The following is an 18840-nucleotide window of genomic DNA, read 5'->3' as shown; positions in this document are numbered from 1 at the left end:
ACATGGTCCATTAAAATAAATTTACTTTCTATTGAGGTGACGGCAATGTTCAATCTGTGGGCCCGAATTTGGCCTGCCGCCAATTATATCTGACCTGCCAGATGACACTGATGAATACAACAACAACTGATAATCAGGGATGTCACAAAAGTCATAGTATTTGAAGATCTTTAATCTAATCGTGGTCTTGTTTTGCTGCAAAATAATGAGTCGTTTTGCACTTGAAGCACTTCACATCCAGATCTGTGTTGCACAGCCAATCGGGTGTTTGTATTTAGAATGCAGCTACCAATTGGCTGCATAAGCACATTACAGTGTGACACTGAGGTCCAGGTGGATGATCGAGTTTCTTCTGCACTAAGAAAATCCAGAACAGGTTAATAGAATAACTGGTGACAAAGAGCAGTCCAGTGTCCCGTATTTCTTGAGCAACAACCACACCCTCTGAGGGACACTGCTGAAAGCGTTCTCAAAGTAGCAAATTATTGTGGAATATACTAGACCACGATGAGGATGGGATTCGAACCCATGCGTGTAGAACACAATGGATTAGCAGTCCATCACCTTAACCACTCGGTCACCTCATCTGCTCACCTGCTTCTCCTTGATAAACAGTCCAGTGCCCCGTAACTCTTGAGCATCATCCACATCCTCCGAGGGACACTGATAAAAGTGTTCTCAAAGAAGCAGCAGTGTGGAAAATACAAAACCACGATGAGGATGGGATTCGAACCCATGCATGTAGAACACAATGGATTAGCAGTCCATCACCTTAACCACTCGGTCACCTCATCTAGTTGTCCTTGATGAACATGGGCCATTAAAATAAATTTACTTTCTATTGAGGGGACGGCAATGTTCAATCTGTGGGCCCGAATTTGGCCTGCCGCCAATTATATCTGACCTGCCAGATGACACTGATGAATACAACAACAACTGATAATCAGGGATGTCACAAAAGTCATAGTATTTGAAGATCTTTAATCTAATCGTGGTCTTGTTTTGCTGCAAAATAATGAGTCGTTTTGCATTTGAAGCACTTCACATCCAGATCTGTGTTGCACAGCCAATCGGGTGTTTGTATTTAGAATGCAGCTACCAATTGGCTGCATAAGCACATTACAGTGTGACACTGAGGTCCAGGTGGATGATCGAGTTTCTTCTGCACTAAGAAAATCCAGAACAGGTTAATAGAAGAACTGGTGACAAAGAGCAGTCCAGTGTCCCGTATTTCTTGAGCAACAACCACACCCTCTGAGGGACACTGCTGAAAGCGTTCTCAAAGTAGCAAATTATTGTGGAATATACTAGACCACGATGAGGATGGGATTCGAACCCATGCGTGTAGAACACAATGGATTAGCAGTCCATCACCTTAACCACTCGGTCACCTCATCTGCTCACCTGCTTCTCCTTGATAAACAGTCCAGTGCCCCGTAACTCTTGAGCATCATCCACATCCTCCGAGGGACACTGATAAAAGTGTTCTCAAAGAAGCAGCAGTGTGGAAAATACTAAACCACGATGAGGATGGGATTCGAACCCATGCATGTAGAACACAATGGATTAGCAGTCCATCACCTTAACCACTCGGTCACCTCATCTAGTTATCCTTGATGAACATGGTCCATTAAAATAAATTTACTTTCTATTGAGGGGACGGCAATGTCCAATCTGTGGGCCCGAATTTGGCCTGCCGCCAATTATATCTGACCTGCCAGATGACACTGATGAATACAACAACAACTGATAATCAGGGATGTCACAAAAGTCATAGTATTTGAAGATCTTTAATCTAATCGTGGTCTCGTTTTGCTGCAACATAATGAGTCGTTCTGCACTTGAAGCACTTCACATCCAGATCTGTGTTGCACAGCCAATCGGGTGTTCGTATTTAGAATGCAGCTACCAATTGGCTGCATAAGCACATTACAGTGTGACACTGAGGTCCAGGTGGATGATCGAGTTTCTTCTGCACTAAGAAAATCCAGAACAGGTTAATAGAAGAACTGGTGACAAAGAGCAGTCCAGTGTCACGTATTTCTTGAGCATCAACCACACCCTCTGAGGGACACTGCTGAAAGCGTTCTCAAAGTAGCAAATTATTGTGGAATATACTAGACCACGATGAGGATGGGATTCAAACCCATGTGTGTAGAACACAATGGATTAGCAGTCCATCACCTTAACCACTCGGTCACCTCATCTGCTCACCTGCTTCTCCTTGATAAACAGTCCAGTGCCCCGTAACTCTTGAGCATCATCCACATCCTCCGAGGGACACTGATAAAAGTGTTCTCAAAGAAGCAGCAGTGTGGAAAATACTAAACCACGATGAGGATGGGATTCGAACCCATGCATTTAGAACACAATGGATTAGCAGTCCATCACCTTAACCACTCGGTCACCTCATCTAGTTATCCTTGATGAACATGGTCCATTAAAATAAATTTACTTTCTATTGAGGTGACGGCAATGTTCAATCTGTGGGCCCGAATTTGGCCTGCCGCCAATTTTATCTGACCTGCCAGATGACACTGATGAATACAACAACAACTGATAATCAGGGATGTCACAAAAGTCATAGTATTGGAAGATCTTTAATCTAATCGTGGTCTTGTTTTGCTGCAAAATAATGAGTCGTTTTGCACTTGAAGCACTTCACATCCAGATCTGTGTTGCACAGCCAATCGGGTGTTTGTATTTAGAATGCAGCTACCAATTGGCTGCATAAGCACATTACAGTGTGACACTGAGGTCCAGGTGGATGATCGAGTTTCTTCTGCACTAAGAAAATCCAGAACAGGTTAATAGAAGAACTGGTGACAAAGAGCAGTCCAGTGTCCCGTATTTCTTGAGCAACAACCACACCCTCTGAGGGACACTGCTGAAAGCGTTCTCAAAGTAGCAAATTATTGTGGAATATACTAGACCACGATGAGGATGGGATTCGAACCCATGCGTGTAGAACACAATGGATTAGCAGTCCATCACCTTAACCACTCGGTCACCTCATCTGCTCACCTGCTTCTCCTTGATAAACAGTCCAGTGCCCGGTAACTCTTAAACATTGTCCACATCCTCCGAGGGACACTGATAAAAGTGTTCTCAAAGAAGCAGCAGTGTGGAAAATACTAAACCACGATGAGGATGGGATTCAAACCCATGCATGTAGAACACAATGGATTAGCAGTCCATCACCTTAACCACTCGGTCACCTCATCTAGTTATCCTTGATGAACATGGTCCATTAAAATAAATTTACTTTCTATTGAGGGGACGGCAATGTCCAATCTGTGGGCCCGAATTTGGCCTGCCGCCAATTATATCTGACCTGCCAGATGACACTGATGAATACAACAACAACTGATAATCAGGGATGTCACAAAAGTCATAGTATTTGAAGATCTTTAATCTAATCGTGGTCTTGTTTTGCTGCAAAATAATGAGTCGTTCTGCACTTGAAGCACTTCACATCCAGATCTGTGTTGCACAGCCAATCGGGTGTTTGTATTTAGAATGCAGCTACCAATTGGCTGCATAAGCACATTACAGTGTGACACTGAGGTCCAGGTGGATGATCGAGTTTCTTCTGCACTAAGAAAATCCAGAACAGGTTAATAGAAGAACTGGTGACAAAGAGCAGTCCAGTGTCACGTATTTCTTGAGCATCAACCACACCCTCTGAGGGACACTGCTGAAAGCATTCTCAAAGTAGCAAATTATTGTGGAATATACTAAACCACGATGAGGATGGGATTCGAACCTATGTGTGTAGAACACAATGGATTAGCAGTCCATCACCTTAACCACTCGGTCACCTCATCTGCTCACCTGCTTCTCCTTGATAAACAGTCCAGTGCCCCGTAACTCTTGAGCATCATCCACATCCTCCGAGATACACTGATAAAAGTGTTCTCAAAGAAGCAGCAGTGTGGAAAATACTAAACCACAATGAGGATGGGATTCGAACCCATGCATGTAGAACACAACGGATTAGCAGTACATCACCTTAACCACTCGGTCACCTCATCTAGTTATCCTTGATGAACATGGTCCATTAAAATAAATTTACTTTCTATTGAGGGGACGGCAATGTCCAATCTGTGGGCCCGAATTTGGCCTGCCGCCAATTATATCTGACCTGCCAGATGACACTGATGAATACAACAACAACTGATAATCAGGGATGTCACAAAAGTCATAGTATTTGAAGATCTTTAATCTAATCGTGGTCTTGTTTTGCTGCAAAATAATGAGTCGTTTTGCACTTGAAGCACTTCACATCCGATGTGTTGCACAGCCAATCGGGTGTTTGTATTTAGAATGCAGCTACCAATTGGCTGCATAAGCACATTACAGTGTGACACTGAGGTCCAGGTGGATGATCGAGTTTCTTCTGCACTAAGAAAATCCAGAACAGGTTAATAGAAGAACTGGTGACAAAGAGCAGTCCAGTGTCACGTATTTCTTGAGCATCAACCACACCCTCTGAGGGACACTGCTGAAAGCATTCTCAAAGTAGCAAATTATTGTGGAATATACTAAACCACGATGAGGATGGGATTCGAACCCATGTGTGTAGAACACAATGGATTAGCAGTCCATCACCTTAACCACTCGGTCACCTCATCTGCTCACCTGCTTCTCCTTGATAAACAGTCCAGTGCCCCGTAACTCTTGAGCATCATCCACATCCTCCGAGGGACACTGATAAAAGTGTTCTCAAAGAAGCAGCAGTGTGGAAAATACTAAACCACGATGAGGATGGGATTCAAACCCATGCATGTAGAACACAACGGATTAGCAGTACATCACCTTAACCACTCGGTCACCTCATCTAGTTATCCTTGATGAACATGGTCCATTAAAATAAATTTACTTTCTATTGAGGGGACGGCAATGTCCAATCTGTGGGCCCGAATTTGGCCTGCCGCCAATTATATCTGACCTGCCAGATGACACTGATGAATACAACAACAACTGATAATCAGGGATGTCACAAAAGTCATAGTATTTGAAGATCTTTAATCTAATCGTGGTCTTGTTTTGCTGCAAAATAATGAGTCGTTTTGCACTTGAAGCACTTCACATCCAGATCTGTGTTGCACAGCCAATCGGGTGTTTGTATTTAGAATGCCGCTACCAATTGGCTGCATAAGCACATTACAGTGTGACACTGAGGTCCAGGTGGATGATCGAGTTTCTTCTGCACTAAGAAAATCCAGAACAGGTTAATAGAAGAACTGGTGACAAAGAGCAGTCCAGTGTCCCGTATTTCTTGAGCAACAACCACACCCTCTGAGGGACACTGCTGAAAGCGTTCTCAAAGTAGCAAATTATTGTGGAATATACTAGACCACGATGAGGATGGGATTCGAACCCATGCGTGTAGAACACAATGGATTAGCAGTCCATCACCTTAACCACTCGGTCACCTCATCTGCTCACCTGCTTCTCCTTGATAAACAGTCCAGTGCCCCGTAACTCTTGAGCATCATCCACATCCTCCGAGGGACACTGATAAAAGTGTTCTCAAAGAAGCAGCAGTGTGGAAAATACTAAACCACGATGAGGATGGGATTCGAACCCATGCATGTAGAACACAATGGATTAGCAGTCCATCACCTTAACCACTCGGTCACCTCATCTGCTCACCTGCTTCTCCTTGATAAACAGTCCAGTGCCCGGTAACTCTTAAACATCGTCCACATCCTCCGAGGGACACTGATAAAAGTGTTCTCAAAGAAGCAGCAGTGTGGAAAATACTAAACCACGATGAGGATGGGATTCAAACCCATGCATGTAGAACACAATGGATTAGCAGTCCATCACCTTAACCACTCGGTCACCTCATCTAGTTATCCTTGATGAACATGGTCCATTAAAATTAATTTACTTTCTATTGAGGGGACGGCAATGTCCAATCTGTGGGCCCGAATTTGGCCTGCCGCCAATTATATCTGACCTGCCAGATGACACTGATGAATACAACAACAACTGATAATCAGGGATGTCACAAAAGTCATAGTATTTGAAGATCTTTAATCTAATCGTGGTCTTGTTTTGCTGCAAAATAATGAGTCGTTCTGCACTTGAAGCACTTCACATCCAGATCTGTGTTGCACAGCCAATCGGGTGTTTGTATTTAGAATGCAGCTACCAATTGGCTGCATAAGCACATTACAGTGTGACACTGAGGTCCAGGTGGATGATCGAGTTTCTTCTGCACTAAGAAAATCCAGAACAGGTTAATAGAAGAACTGGTGACAAAGAGCAGTCCAGTGTCCCGTATTTCTTGAGCAACAACCACACCCTCTGAGGGACACTGCTGAAAGCGTTCTCAAAGTAGCAAATTATTGTGGAATATACTAGACCACGATGAGGATGGGATTCGAACCCATGCGTGTAGAACACAATGGATTAGCAGTCCATCACCTTAACCACTCGGTCACCTCATCTGCTCAGCTGCCTCCGAGGGACACTGATAAAAGTGTTCTCAAAGAAGCAGCAGTGTGGAAAATACTAAACCACGATGAGGATGGGATTCGAACCCATGCATGTAGAACACAATGGATTAGCAGTCCATCACCTTAACCACTCGGTCACCTCATCTAGTTATCCTTGATGAACATGGTCCATTAAAATAAATTTACTTTCTATTGAGGGGACGGCAATGTTCAATCTGTGGGCCCGAATTTGGCCTGCCGCCAATTATATCTGACCTGCCAGATGACACTGATGAATACAACAACAACTGATAATCAGGGATGTCACAAAAGTCATAGTATTTGAAGATCTTTAATCTAATCGTGGTCTTGTTTTGCTGCAAAATAATGAGTCGTTTTGCACTTGAAGCACTTCACATCCAGATCTGTGTTGCACAGCCAATCGGGTGTTTGTATTTAGAATGCAGCTACCAATTGGCTGCATAAGCACATTACAGTGTGACACTGAGGTCCAGGTGGATGATCGAGTTTCTTCTGCACTAAGAAAATCCAGAACAGGTTAATAGAAGAACTGGTGACAAAGAGCAGTCCAGTGTCCCGTATTTCTTGAGCAACAACCACACCCTCTGAGGGACACTGCTGAAAGCGTTCTCAAAGTAGCAAATTATTGTGGAATATACTAGACCACGATGAGGATGGGATTCGAACCCATGCGTGTAGAACACAATGGATTAGCAGTCCATCACCTTAACCACTCGGTCACCTCATCTGCTCACCTGCTTCTCCTTGATAAACAGTCCAGTGCCCCGTAACTCTTGAGCATCATCCACATCCTCCGAGGGACACTGATAAAAGTGTTCTCAAAGAAGCAGCAGTGTGGAAAATACTAAACCACGATGAGGATGGGATTCGAACCCATGCATGTAGAACACAATGGATTAGCAGTCCATCACCTTAACCACTCGGTCACCTCATCTGCTCACCTGCTTCTCCTTGATAAACAGTCCAGTGCCCGGTAACTCTTAAACATCGTCCACATCCTCCGAGGGACACTGATAAAAGTGTTCTCAAAGAAGCAGCAGTGTGGAAAATACTAAACCACGATGAGGATGGGATTCAAACCCATGCATGTAGAACAAAATGGATTAGCAGTCCATCACCTTAACCACTCGGTCACCTCATCTAGTTATCCTTGATGAACATGGTCCATTAAAATTAATTTACTTTCTATTGAGGGGACGGCAATGTCCAATCTGTGGGCCCGAATTTGGCCTGCCGCCAATTATATCTGACCTGCCAGATGACACTGATGAATACAACAACAACTGATAATCAGGGATGTCACAAAAGTCATAGTATTTGAAGATCTTTAATCTAATCGTGGTCTTGTTTTGCTGCAAAATAATGAGTCGTTTTGCACTTGAAGCACTTCACATCCAGATCTGTGTTGCACAGCCAATCGGGTGTTTGTATTTAGAATGCAGCTACCAATTGGCTGCATAAGCACATTACAGTGTGACACTGAGGTCCAGGTGGATGATCGAGTTTCTTCTGCACTAAGAAAATCCAGAACAGGTTAATAGAAGAACTGGTGACAAAGAGCAGTCCAGTGTCCCGTATTTCTTGAGCAACAACCACACCCTCTGAGGGACACTGCTGAAAGCGTTCTCAAAGTAGCAAATTATTGTGGAATATACTAGACCACGATGAGGATGGGATTCGAACCCATGCGTGTAGAACACAATGGATTAGCAGTCCATCACCTTAACCACTCGGTCACCTCATCTGCTCAGCTGCTTCGCCTTGATAAACAGTCCAGTGCCCCGTAACTCTTGAGCATCATCCACATCCTCCGAGGGACACTGATAAAAGTGTTCTCAAAGAAGCAGCAGTGTGGAAAATACTAAACCACGATGAGGATGGGATTCAAACCCATGCATGTAGAACACAATGGATTAGCAGTCCATCACCTTAACCACTCGGTCACCTAATCTAGTTATCCTTGATGAACATGGTCCATTAAAATAAATTTACTTTCTATTGAGGGGACGGCAATGTCCAATCTGTGGGCCCGAATTTGGCCTGCCGCCAATTATATCTGACCTGCCAGATGACACTGATGAATACAACAACAACTGATAATCAGTGATGTCACAAAAGTCATAGTATTTGAAGATCTTTAATCTAATCGTGGTCTTGTTTTGCTGCAAAATAATGAGTCGTTCTGCACTTGAAGCACTTCACATCCAGATCTGTGTCGCACAGCCAATCGGGTGTTTGTATTTAGAATGCAGCTACCAATTGGCTGCATAAGCACATTACAGTGTGACACTGAGGTCCAGGTGGATGAACGAGTTTCTTCTGCACTAAGAAAATCCAGAACAGGTTAATAGAAGAACTGGTGACAAAGAGCAGTCCAGTGTCCCGTATTTCTTGAGCATCAACCACACCCTCTGAGGGACACTGCTGAAAGCGTTCTCAAAGTAACAAATTATTGTGGAATATACTAGACCACGATGAGGATGGGATTCGAACCCATGCGTGTAGAACACAATGGATTAGCAGTCCATCACCTTAACCACTCGGTCACCTCATCTGCTCACCTGCTTCTCCTTGATAAACAGTCCAGTGCCCCGTAACTCTTGAGCATCATCCACATGCTCCGAGGGACACTGATAAAAGTGTTCTCAAAGAAGCAGCAGTGTGGAAAATACTAAACCACGATGAGGATGGGATTCGAACCCATGCATGTAGAACACAATGGATTAGCAGTCCATCACCTTAACCACTCGGTCACCTCATCTAGTTATCCTTGATGAACATGGTCCATTAAAATAAATTTACTTTCTATTGAGGGGACGGCAATGTTCAATCTGTGGGCCCGAATTTGGCCTGCCGCCAATTATATCTGACCTGCCAGATGACACTGATGAATACAACAACAAATGATAATCAGGGATGTCACAAAAGTCATAGTATTTGAAGATCTTTAATCTAATCGTGGTCTTGTTTTGCTGCAAAATAATGAGTCGTTCTGCACTTGAAGCACTTCACATCCAGATCTGTGTTGCACAGCCAATCGGGTGTTTGTATTTAGAATGCAGCTACCAATTGGCTGCATAAGCACATTACAGTGTGACACTGAGGTCCAGGTGGATGATCGAGTTTCTTCTGCACTAAGAAAATCCAGAACAGGTTAATAGAAGAACTGGTGACAAAGAGCAGTCCAGTGTCCCGTATTTCTTGAGCATCAACCACACCCTCTGAGGGACACTGCTGAAAGCGTTCTCAAAGTAGCAAATTATTGTGGAATATACTAGACCACGATGAGGATGGGATTCGAACCCATGTGTGTAGAACACAATGGATTAGCAGTCCATCACCTTAACCACTCGGTCACCTCATCTGCTCACCTGCTTCTCCTTGATAAAATGTCCAGTGCCTCGTAACTCTTGAGCATCATCCACATACTCCGAGGGACACTGATAAAAGTGTTCTCAAAGAAGCAGCAGTGTGGAAAATACTAAACCACGATGAGGATGGGATTCAAACCCATGCATGTAGAACACAATGGATTAGCAGTCCATCACCTTAACCACTCGGTCACCTCATCTAGTTATCCTTGATGAACATGGTCCATTAAAATAAATTTACTTTCTATTGAGGTGACGGCAATGTTCAATCTGTGGGCCCGAATTTGGCCTGCCGCCAATTATATCTGACCTGCCAGATGACACTGATGAATACAACAACAACTGATAATCAGGGATGTCACAAAAGTCATAGTATTTGAAGATCTTTAATCTAATCGTGGTCTTGTTTTGCTGCAAAATAATGAGTCGTTTTGCACTTGAAGCACTTCACATCCAGATCTGTGTTGCACAGCCAATCGGGTGTTTGTATTTAGAATGCAGCTACCAATTGGCTGCATAAGCACATTACAGTGTGACACTGAGGTCCAGGTGGATGATCGAGTTTCTTCTGCACTAAGAAAATCCAGAACAGGTTAATAGAATAACTGGTGACAAAGAGCAGTCCAGTGTCCCGTATTTCTTGAGCAACAACCACACCCTCTGAGGGACACTGCTGAAAGCGTTCTCAAAGTAGCAAATTATTGTGGAATATACTAGACCACGATGAGGATGGGATTCGAACCCATGCGTGTAGAACACAATGGATTAGCAGTCCATCACCTTAACCACTCGGTCACCTCATCTGCTCACCTGCTTCTCCTTGATAAACAGTCCAGTGCCCCGTAACTCTTGAGCATCATCCACATCCTCCGAGGGACACTGATAAAAGTGTTCTCAAAGAAGCAGCAGTGTGGAAAATACAAAACCACGATGAGGATGGGATTCGAACCCATGCATGTAGAACACAATGGATTAGCAGTCCATCACCTTAACCACTCGGTCACCTCATCTAGTTGTCCTTGATGAACATGGGCCATTAAAATAAATTTACTTTCTATTGAGGGGACGGCAATGTTCAATCTGTGGGCCCGAATTTGGCCTGCCGCCAATTATATCTGACCTGCCAGATGACACTGATGAATACAACAACAACTGATAATCAGGGATGTCACAAAAGTCATAGTATTTGAAGATCTTTAATCTAATCGTGGTCTTGTTTTGCTGCAAAATAATGAGTCGTTTTGCATTTGAAGCACTTCACATCCAGATCTGTGTTGCACAGCCAATCGGGTGTTTGTATTTAGAATGCAGCTACCAATTGGCTGCATAAGCACATTACAGTGTGACACTGAGGTCCAGGTGGATGATCGAGTTTCTTCTGCACTAAGAAAATCCAGAACAGGTTAATAGAAGAACTGGTGACAAAGAGCAGTCCAGTGTCCCGTATTTCTTGAGCAACAACCACACCCTCTGAGGGACACTGCTGAAAGCGTTCTCAAAGTAGCAAATTATTGTGGAATATACTAGACCACGATGAGGATGGGATTCGAACCCATGCGTGTAGAACACAATGGATTAGCAGTCCATCACCTTAACCACTCGGTCACCTCATCTGCTCACCTGCTTCTCCTTGATAAACAGTCCAGTGCCCCGTAACTCTTGAGCATCATCCACATCCTCCGAGGGACACTGATAAAAGTGTTCTCAAAGAAGCAGCAGTGTGGAAAATACTAAACCACGATGAGGATGGGATTCGAACCCATGCATGTAGAACACAATGGATTAGCAGTCCATCACCTTAACCACTCGGTCACCTCATCTAGTTATCCTTGATGAACATGGTCCATTAAAATAAATTTACTTTCTATTGAGGGGACGGCAATGTCCAATCTGTGGGCCCGAATTTGGCCTGCCGCCAATTATATCTGACCTGCCAGATGACACTGATGAATACAACAACAACTGATAATCAGGGATGTCACAAAAGTCATAGTATTTGAAGATCTTTAATCTAATCGTGGTCTCGTTTTGCTGCAACATAATGAGTCGTTCTGCACTTGAAGCACTTCACATCCAGATCTGTGTTGCACAGCCAATCGGGTGTTTGTATTTAGAATGCAGCTACCAATTGGCTGCATAAGCACATTACAGTGTGACACTGAGGTCCAGGTGGATGATCGAGTTTCTTCTGCACTAAGAAAATCCAGAACAGGTTAATAGAAGAACTGGTGACAAAGAGCAGTCCAGTGTCACGTATTTCTTGAGCATCAACCACACCCTCTGAGGGACACTGCTGAAAGCGTTCTCAAAGTAGCAAATTATTGTGGAATATACTAGACCACGATGAGGATGGGATTCAAACCCATGTGTGTAGAACACAATGGATTAGCAGTCCATCACCTTAACCACTCGGTCACCTCATCTGCTCACCTGCTTCTCCTTGATAAACAGTCCAGTGCCCCGTAACTCTTGAGCATCATCCACATCCTCCGAGGGACACTGATAAAAGTGTTCTCAAAGAAGCAGCAGTGTGGAAAATACTAAACCACGATGAGGATGGGATTCGAACCCATGCATTTAGAACACAATGGATTAGCAGTCCATCACCTTAACCACTCGGTCACCTCATCTAGTTATCCTTGATGAACATGGTCCATTAAAATAAATTTACTTTCTATTGAGGTGACGGCAATGTTCAATCTGTGGGCCCGAATTTGGCCTGCCGCCAATTTTATCTGACCTGCCAGATGACACTGATGAATACAACAACAACTGATAATCAGGGATGTCACAAAAGTCATAGTATTGGAAGATCTTTAATCTAATCGTGGTCTTGTTTTGCTGCAAAATAATGAGTCGTTTTGCACTTGAAGCACTTCACATCCAGATCTGTGTTGCACAGCCAATCGGGTGTTTGTATTTAGAATGCAGCTACCAATTGGCTGCATAAGCACATTACAGTGTGACACTGAGGTCCAGGTGGATGATCGAGTTTCTTCTGCACTAAGAAAATCCAGAACAGGTTAATAGAAGAACTGGTGACAAAGAGCAGTCCAGTGTCCCGTATTTCTTGAGCAACAACCACACCCTCTGAGGGACACTGCTGAAAGCGTTCTCAAAGTAGCAAATTATTGTGGAATATACTAGACCACGATGAGGATGGGATTCGAACCCATGCGTGTAGAACACAATGGATTAGCAGTCCATCACCTTAACCACTCGGTCACCTCATCTGCTCACCTGCTTCTCCTTGATAAACAGTCCAGTGCCCGGTAACTCTTAAACATTGTCCACATCCTCCGAGGGACACTGATAAAAGTGTTCTCAAAGAAGCAGCAGTGTGGAAAATACTAAACCACGATGAGGATGGGATTCAAACCCATGCATGTAGAACACAATGGATTAGCAGTCCATCACCTTAACCACTCGGTCACCTCATCTAGTTATCCTTGATGAACATGGTCCATTAAAATAAATTTACTTTCTATTGAGGGGACGGCAATGTCCAATCTGTGGGCCCGAATTTGGCCTGCCGCCAATTATATCTGACCTGCCAGATGACACTGATGAATACAACAACAACTGATAATCAGGGATGTCACAAAAGTCATAGTATTTGAAGATCTTTAATCTAATCGTGGTCTTGTTTTGCTGCAAAATAATGAGTCGTTCTGCACTTGAAGCACTTCACATCCAGATCTGTGTTGCACAGCCAATCGGGTGTTTGTATTTAGAATGCAGCTACCAATTGGCTGCATAAGCACATTACAGTGTGACACTGAGGTCCAGGTGGATGATCGAGTTTCTTCTGCACTAAGAAAATCCAGAACAGGTTAATAGAAGAACTGGTGACAAAGAGCAGTCCAGTGTCACGTATTTCTTGAGCATCAACCACACCCTCTGAGGGACACTGCTGAAAGCATTCTCAAAGTAGCAAATTATTGTGGAATATACTAAACCACGATGAGGATGGGATTCGAACCTATGTGTGTAGAACACAATGGATTAGCAGTCCATCACCTTAACCACTCGGTCACCTCATCTGCTCACCTGCTTCTCCTTGATAAACAGTCCAGTGCCCCGTAACTCTTGAGCATCATCCACATCCTCCGAGATACACTGATAAAAGTGTTCTCAAAGAAGCAGCAGTGTGGAAAATACTAAACCACAATGAGGATGGGATTCGAACCCATGCATGTAGAACACAACGGATTAGCAGTACATCACCTTAACCACTCGGTCACCTCATCTAGTTATCCTTGATGAACATGGTCCATTAAAATAAATTTACTTTCTATTGAGGGGACGGCAATGTCCAATCTGTGGGCCCGAATTTGGCCTGCCGCCAATTATATCTGACCTGCCAGATGACACTGATGAATACAACAACAACTGATAATCAGGGATGTCACAAAAGTCATAGTATTTGAAGATCTTTAATCTAATCGTGGTCTTGTTTTGCTGCAAAATAATGAGTCGTTTTGCACTTGAAGCACTTCACATCCGATGTGTTGCACAGCCAATCGGGTGTTTGTATTTAGAATGCAGCTACCAATTGGCTGCATAAGCACATTACAGTGTGACACTGAGGTCCAGGTGGATGATCGAGTTTCTTCTGCACTAAGAAAATCCAGAACAGGTTAATAGAAGAACTGGTGACAAAGAGCAGTCCAGTGTCACGTATTTCTTGAGCATCAACCACACCCTCTGAGGGACACTGCTGAAAGCATTCTCAAAGTAGCAAATTATTGTGGAATATACTAAACCACGATGAGGATGGGATTCGAACCCATGTGTGTAGAACACAATGGATTAGCAGTCCATCACCTTAACCACTCGGTCACCTCATCTGCTCACCTGCTTCTCCTTGATAAACAGTCCAGTGCCCCGTAACTCTTGAGCATCATCCACATCCTCCGAGGGACACTGATAAAAGTGTTCTCAAAGAAGCAGCAGTGTGGAAAATACTAAACCACGATGAGGATGGGATTCAAACCCATGCATGTAGAACACAACGGATTAGCAGTACATCACCTTAACCACTCGGTCACCTCATCTAGTTATCCTTGATGAACATGGTCCATTAAAATAAATTTACTTTCTATTGAGGGGACGGCAATGTCCAATCTGTGGGCCCGAATTTGGCCTGCCGCCAATTATATCTGACCTGCCAGATGACACTGATGAATACAACAACAACTGATAATCAGGGATGTCACAAAAGTCATAGTATTTGAAGATCTTTAATCTAATCGTGGTCTTGTTTTGCTGCAAAATAATGAGTCGTTTTGCACTTGAAGCACTTCACATCCAGATCTGTGTTGCACAGCCAATCGGGTGTTTGTATTTAGAATGCCGCTACCAATTGGCTGCATAAGCACATTACAGTGTGACACTGAGGTCCAGGTGGATGATCGAGTTTCTTCTGCACTAAGAAAATCCAGAACAGGTTAATAGAAGAACTGGTGACAAAGAGCAGTCCAGTGTCCTGTATTTCTTGAGCAACAACCACACCCTCTGAGGGACACTGCTGAAAGCGTTCTCAAAGTAGCAAATTATTGTGGAATATACTAGACCACGATGAGGATGGGATTCGAACCCATGCGTGTAGAACACAATGGATTAGCAGTCCATCACCTTAACCACTCGGTCACCTCATCTGCTCACCTGCTTCTCCTTGATAAACAGTCCAGTGCCCCGTAACTCTTGAGCATCATCCACATCCTCCGAGGGACACTGATAAAAGTGTTCTCAAAGAAGCAGCAGTGTGGAAAATACTAAACCACGATGAGGATGGGATTCGAACCCATGCATGTAGAACACAATGGATTAGCAGTCCATCACCTTAACCACTCGGTCACCTCATCTAGTTATCCTTGATGAACATGGTCCATTAAAAAAAATTTACTTTGTATTGAGGGGACGGCAATGTCCAATCTGTGGGCCCGAATTTGGCCTGCCGCCAATTATATCTGACCTGCCAGATGACACTGATGAATACAACAACTGATAATCAGGGATGTCACAAAAGTCATAGTATTTGAAGATCTTTAATCTAATCGTGGTCTTGTTTTGCTGCAAAATAATGAGTCGTTTTGCACTTGAAGCACTTCACATCCAGATCTGTGTTGCACAGCCAATCGGGTGTTTGTATTTAGAATGCAGCTACTAATTGGCTGCATAAGCACATTACAGTGTGACACTGAGGTCCAGGTGGATGATCGAGTTTCTTCTGCACTAAGAAAATCCAGAACAGGTTAATAGAAGAACTGGTGACAAAGAGCAGTCCAGTGTCCCGTATTTCTTGAGCATCAACCACACCCTCTGAGGGACACTGCTGAAAGCGTTCTCAAAGGAGGAAATTATTGTGGAATATACTAGACCACGATGAGGATGGGATTCGAACCCATGCGTGTAGAACACAATGGATTAGCAGTCCATCACCTTAACCACTCGGTCACCTCATCTGCTCACCTGCTTCTTCTTGATAAACAGTCCAGTGCCCGGTAACTCTTGAGCATCGTCCACATCCTCCGAGGGACACTGATAAAAGTGTTCTCAAAGAAGCAGCAGTGTGGAAAATACTAAACCACGATGAGGATGGGATTCAAACCCATGCATGTAGAACACAATGGATTAGCAGTCCATCACCTTAACCACTCGGTCACCTCATCTAGTTATCCTTGATGAACATGGTCCATTAAAATAAATTTACTTTCTATTGGGGGGACGGCAATGTCCAATCTGTGGGCCCGAATTTGGCCTGCCGCCAATTATATCTGACCTGCCAGATGACACTGATGAATACAACAACAACTGATAATCAGGGATGTCACAAAAGTCATAGTATTTGAAGATCTTTAATCTAATCGTGGTCTTGTTTTGCTGCAAAATAATGAGTCGTTCTGCACTTGAAGCACTTCACATCCAGATCTGTGTTGCACAGCCAATCGGGTGTTTGTACTTAGAATGCAGCTACCAATTGGCTGCATAAGCACATTACAGTGTGACACTGAGGTCCAGGTGGATGATCGAGTTTCTTCTGCACTAAGAAAATCCAGAACAGGTTAATAGAAGAACTGGTGACAAAGAGCAGTCCAGTGTCCCGTATTTCTTGAGCATCAACCACACCCTCTGAGGGACACTGCTGAAAGCGTTCTCAAAGTAGCAAATTATTGTGGAATATACTAGACCACGATGAGGATGGGATTCGAACCCATGCGTGTAGAACACAATGGATTAGCAGTCCATCACCTTAACCACTTTTTTTTTTTTTTCTTTCTTTTCTAAGAGCTCAGTATTGTTCATTCGGAAATGTCATCATCATTGCTCTTTTTTTTTTTTTTTTTTTTTTTTTAAATACATATATATATATATATATATATATATATATACATATACATATATATATATATATATATATATATATACATATATATACATATATATATATATATTTTTTTGTGTGTGTGGGTGAGTATGTGTATGTGCGTGCGTGCGTGCGTGCGTGCGTGTGTGTATTTGTTAGCTCACCAGAAAACCTATTAGAAAAAAATCTCATACCGTTCACCTAAATCGAACACCAGGAGACCCGAGGGGACCGAAGAAAACCAAGGAAGGTGAAATCCAGCACCGACCAGACACCCCCCACCAGAACTCCTCCCCAGCCCAAGAAACATCCAGACCCCAACAAATCCAAAAAACATAAAATCAGGGAGGCCTCAAGAGACCAAAGGAGAGACCGAGAAAAGGAAGGAAGGACAGACGAAGCCGCGTGAGATCCGCAGACACCAGCCTCCACCGATTCAATAACCTGAGGAGGAAACAGATTGTGTCTGAGTTTCGGTAGATGCTGGTGTGGTGGATCTGGCATGCATGAAAATCTCCACCAAAGAGGGGAGCCGTCGACCCCCGCCGGAACAGAGCAAGCGCAACACCTCAGGGCCCCCCAGGCCGCGGCAGCGCCAAAGGACGACCCCCGGGCCCCGCCAGGGCCACCGGCCGGAGAGCAAACCCAGGAGCAGGAGCGCCCCCCGCCCCAACACGGCCCGCGCCCCCGGCCCAACGCAGCAAGACGGGGCACTGCAGGCCCACCAGGCACCCCACCGGCCCCCAACCCCCGCCCCCCCCCCCACGACCCCCCGCCCCCCATCCACCCCCGCCACCCACCCCAACCCAGCCCCAGCCGCCCCCACGCCCCCACGCCCCCAATCCCCCAGACACCCCCCACCCCCAGCACCTCCACCTGCTTCTTCTGCACCCAGAAATTTCAGTAGACATTAGAATAACTGTTGACAAAGGACAGTCCAGTGCCCCATCACTCTTGAGCATCACCCATATCCTGTGAGGGAAAGTGCTGAAAGTGTTCTCAAAGTAGCAACAGTGTGGAAAATACTAAACCACAATAAGGATGGGAGTCAAACCCATGTGTGTAGAACACAATGGATTAGCAGTCCACCACCTTAACCGCTCGGTCACCCCATCTGCTTAGGTTTGGTAAACATGGTCCATTAAAATGTATCATAAATGCGGTCTACAATGCTGGCACTGTTTAAAAATAAATAAATCATCTGTTCGCTGGGCGCAAGTGCACGTTTTAATTAGTAGTGCAACAGCTCTTTGAGCCATAACTCGTTTGGATCAAGTGCAAGGACGAGTCAAGATGTGCTGCCTGCTCAAGGCCAACCAAAATAAATGGCTACAAACTAATACATGGACGTTGGAAGGCTTTTATTTTTAAATGGACTCTAGAAGCGCACGGTCGTGTGTCTTCTAACTACTTGACTCGTTGGTACGGTCCACGGTATTTTGGCTTGAAATATTGTCTGATTGACAATGACGGAAGGTTGCCGAACGACGGACGCTCAAAATTCCCCACCTCTGCTAATTTCATTTCTTTCATTTTTCTATGTATGGTGAAGCCTTATGCTTAGAGACATTATATTTGTCTTTTCAATATATGGATTTTCACATACTTG

General features: G+C 44.1%; 1 protein-coding gene and 16 non-coding genes across 17 annotated transcripts in view; all 17 read right to left on the bottom strand.

Annotated features, from left to right (window-relative positions):
* ablim3 (actin binding LIM protein family, member 3) overlaps positions 1-18840 on the bottom strand; it is a 186051-nt gene that overhangs the window by 139913 nt on the left and 27298 nt on the right. The gene's annotated exons all lie outside the window — the stretch shown is intronic.
* Positions 506-587, bottom strand: trnas-gcu (transfer RNA serine (anticodon GCU)). Its single transcript has one exon. It is a non-coding gene; the product is annotated as a tRNA-Ser (tRNA).
* trnas-gcu (transfer RNA serine (anticodon GCU)) lies at positions 1316-1397 on the bottom strand. Its single transcript has one exon. It is a non-coding gene; the product is annotated as a tRNA-Ser (tRNA).
* Positions 2936-3017, bottom strand: trnas-gcu (transfer RNA serine (anticodon GCU)). The gene has a single exon. It is a non-coding gene; the product is annotated as a tRNA-Ser (tRNA).
* On the bottom strand, positions 4553-4634 carry trnas-gcu (transfer RNA serine (anticodon GCU)). Its single transcript has one exon. It is a non-coding gene; the product is annotated as a tRNA-Ser (tRNA).
* trnas-gcu (transfer RNA serine (anticodon GCU)) lies at positions 5363-5444 on the bottom strand. Its single transcript has one exon. It is a non-coding gene; the product is annotated as a tRNA-Ser (tRNA).
* On the bottom strand, positions 6380-6461 carry trnas-gcu (transfer RNA serine (anticodon GCU)). Its single transcript has one exon. It is a non-coding gene; the product is annotated as a tRNA-Ser (tRNA).
* trnas-gcu (transfer RNA serine (anticodon GCU)) lies at positions 7137-7218 on the bottom strand. Its single transcript has one exon. It is a non-coding gene; the product is annotated as a tRNA-Ser (tRNA).
* Positions 8154-8235, bottom strand: trnas-gcu (transfer RNA serine (anticodon GCU)). Its single transcript has one exon. It is a non-coding gene; the product is annotated as a tRNA-Ser (tRNA).
* Positions 8964-9045, bottom strand: trnas-gcu (transfer RNA serine (anticodon GCU)). The gene has a single exon. It is a non-coding gene; the product is annotated as a tRNA-Ser (tRNA).
* Positions 9774-9855, bottom strand: trnas-gcu (transfer RNA serine (anticodon GCU)). The gene has a single exon. It is a non-coding gene; the product is annotated as a tRNA-Ser (tRNA).
* Positions 10584-10665, bottom strand: trnas-gcu (transfer RNA serine (anticodon GCU)). Its single transcript has one exon. It is a non-coding gene; the product is annotated as a tRNA-Ser (tRNA).
* trnas-gcu (transfer RNA serine (anticodon GCU)) lies at positions 11394-11475 on the bottom strand. The gene has a single exon. It is a non-coding gene; the product is annotated as a tRNA-Ser (tRNA).
* trnas-gcu (transfer RNA serine (anticodon GCU)) lies at positions 13014-13095 on the bottom strand. The gene has a single exon. It is a non-coding gene; the product is annotated as a tRNA-Ser (tRNA).
* trnas-gcu (transfer RNA serine (anticodon GCU)) lies at positions 14631-14712 on the bottom strand. Its single transcript has one exon. It is a non-coding gene; the product is annotated as a tRNA-Ser (tRNA).
* trnas-gcu (transfer RNA serine (anticodon GCU)) lies at positions 15441-15522 on the bottom strand. The gene has a single exon. It is a non-coding gene; the product is annotated as a tRNA-Ser (tRNA).
* trnas-gcu (transfer RNA serine (anticodon GCU)) lies at positions 16248-16329 on the bottom strand. The gene has a single exon. It is a non-coding gene; the product is annotated as a tRNA-Ser (tRNA).

Source organism: Leptonotus elevatus, chromosome 9, assembly GCF_054856555.1.
Source record: "Leptonotus elevatus isolate MCC_2025b chromosome 9, RoL_Lele_1.0, whole genome shotgun sequence".
NCBI classification, from domain to species: Eukaryota; Metazoa; Chordata; class Actinopteri; order Syngnathiformes; family Syngnathidae; genus Leptonotus; species Leptonotus elevatus.
The sequence above is the reverse complement of the archived record's forward strand: the minus strand, read 5'-3'. Positions and strand labels throughout refer to the sequence as shown.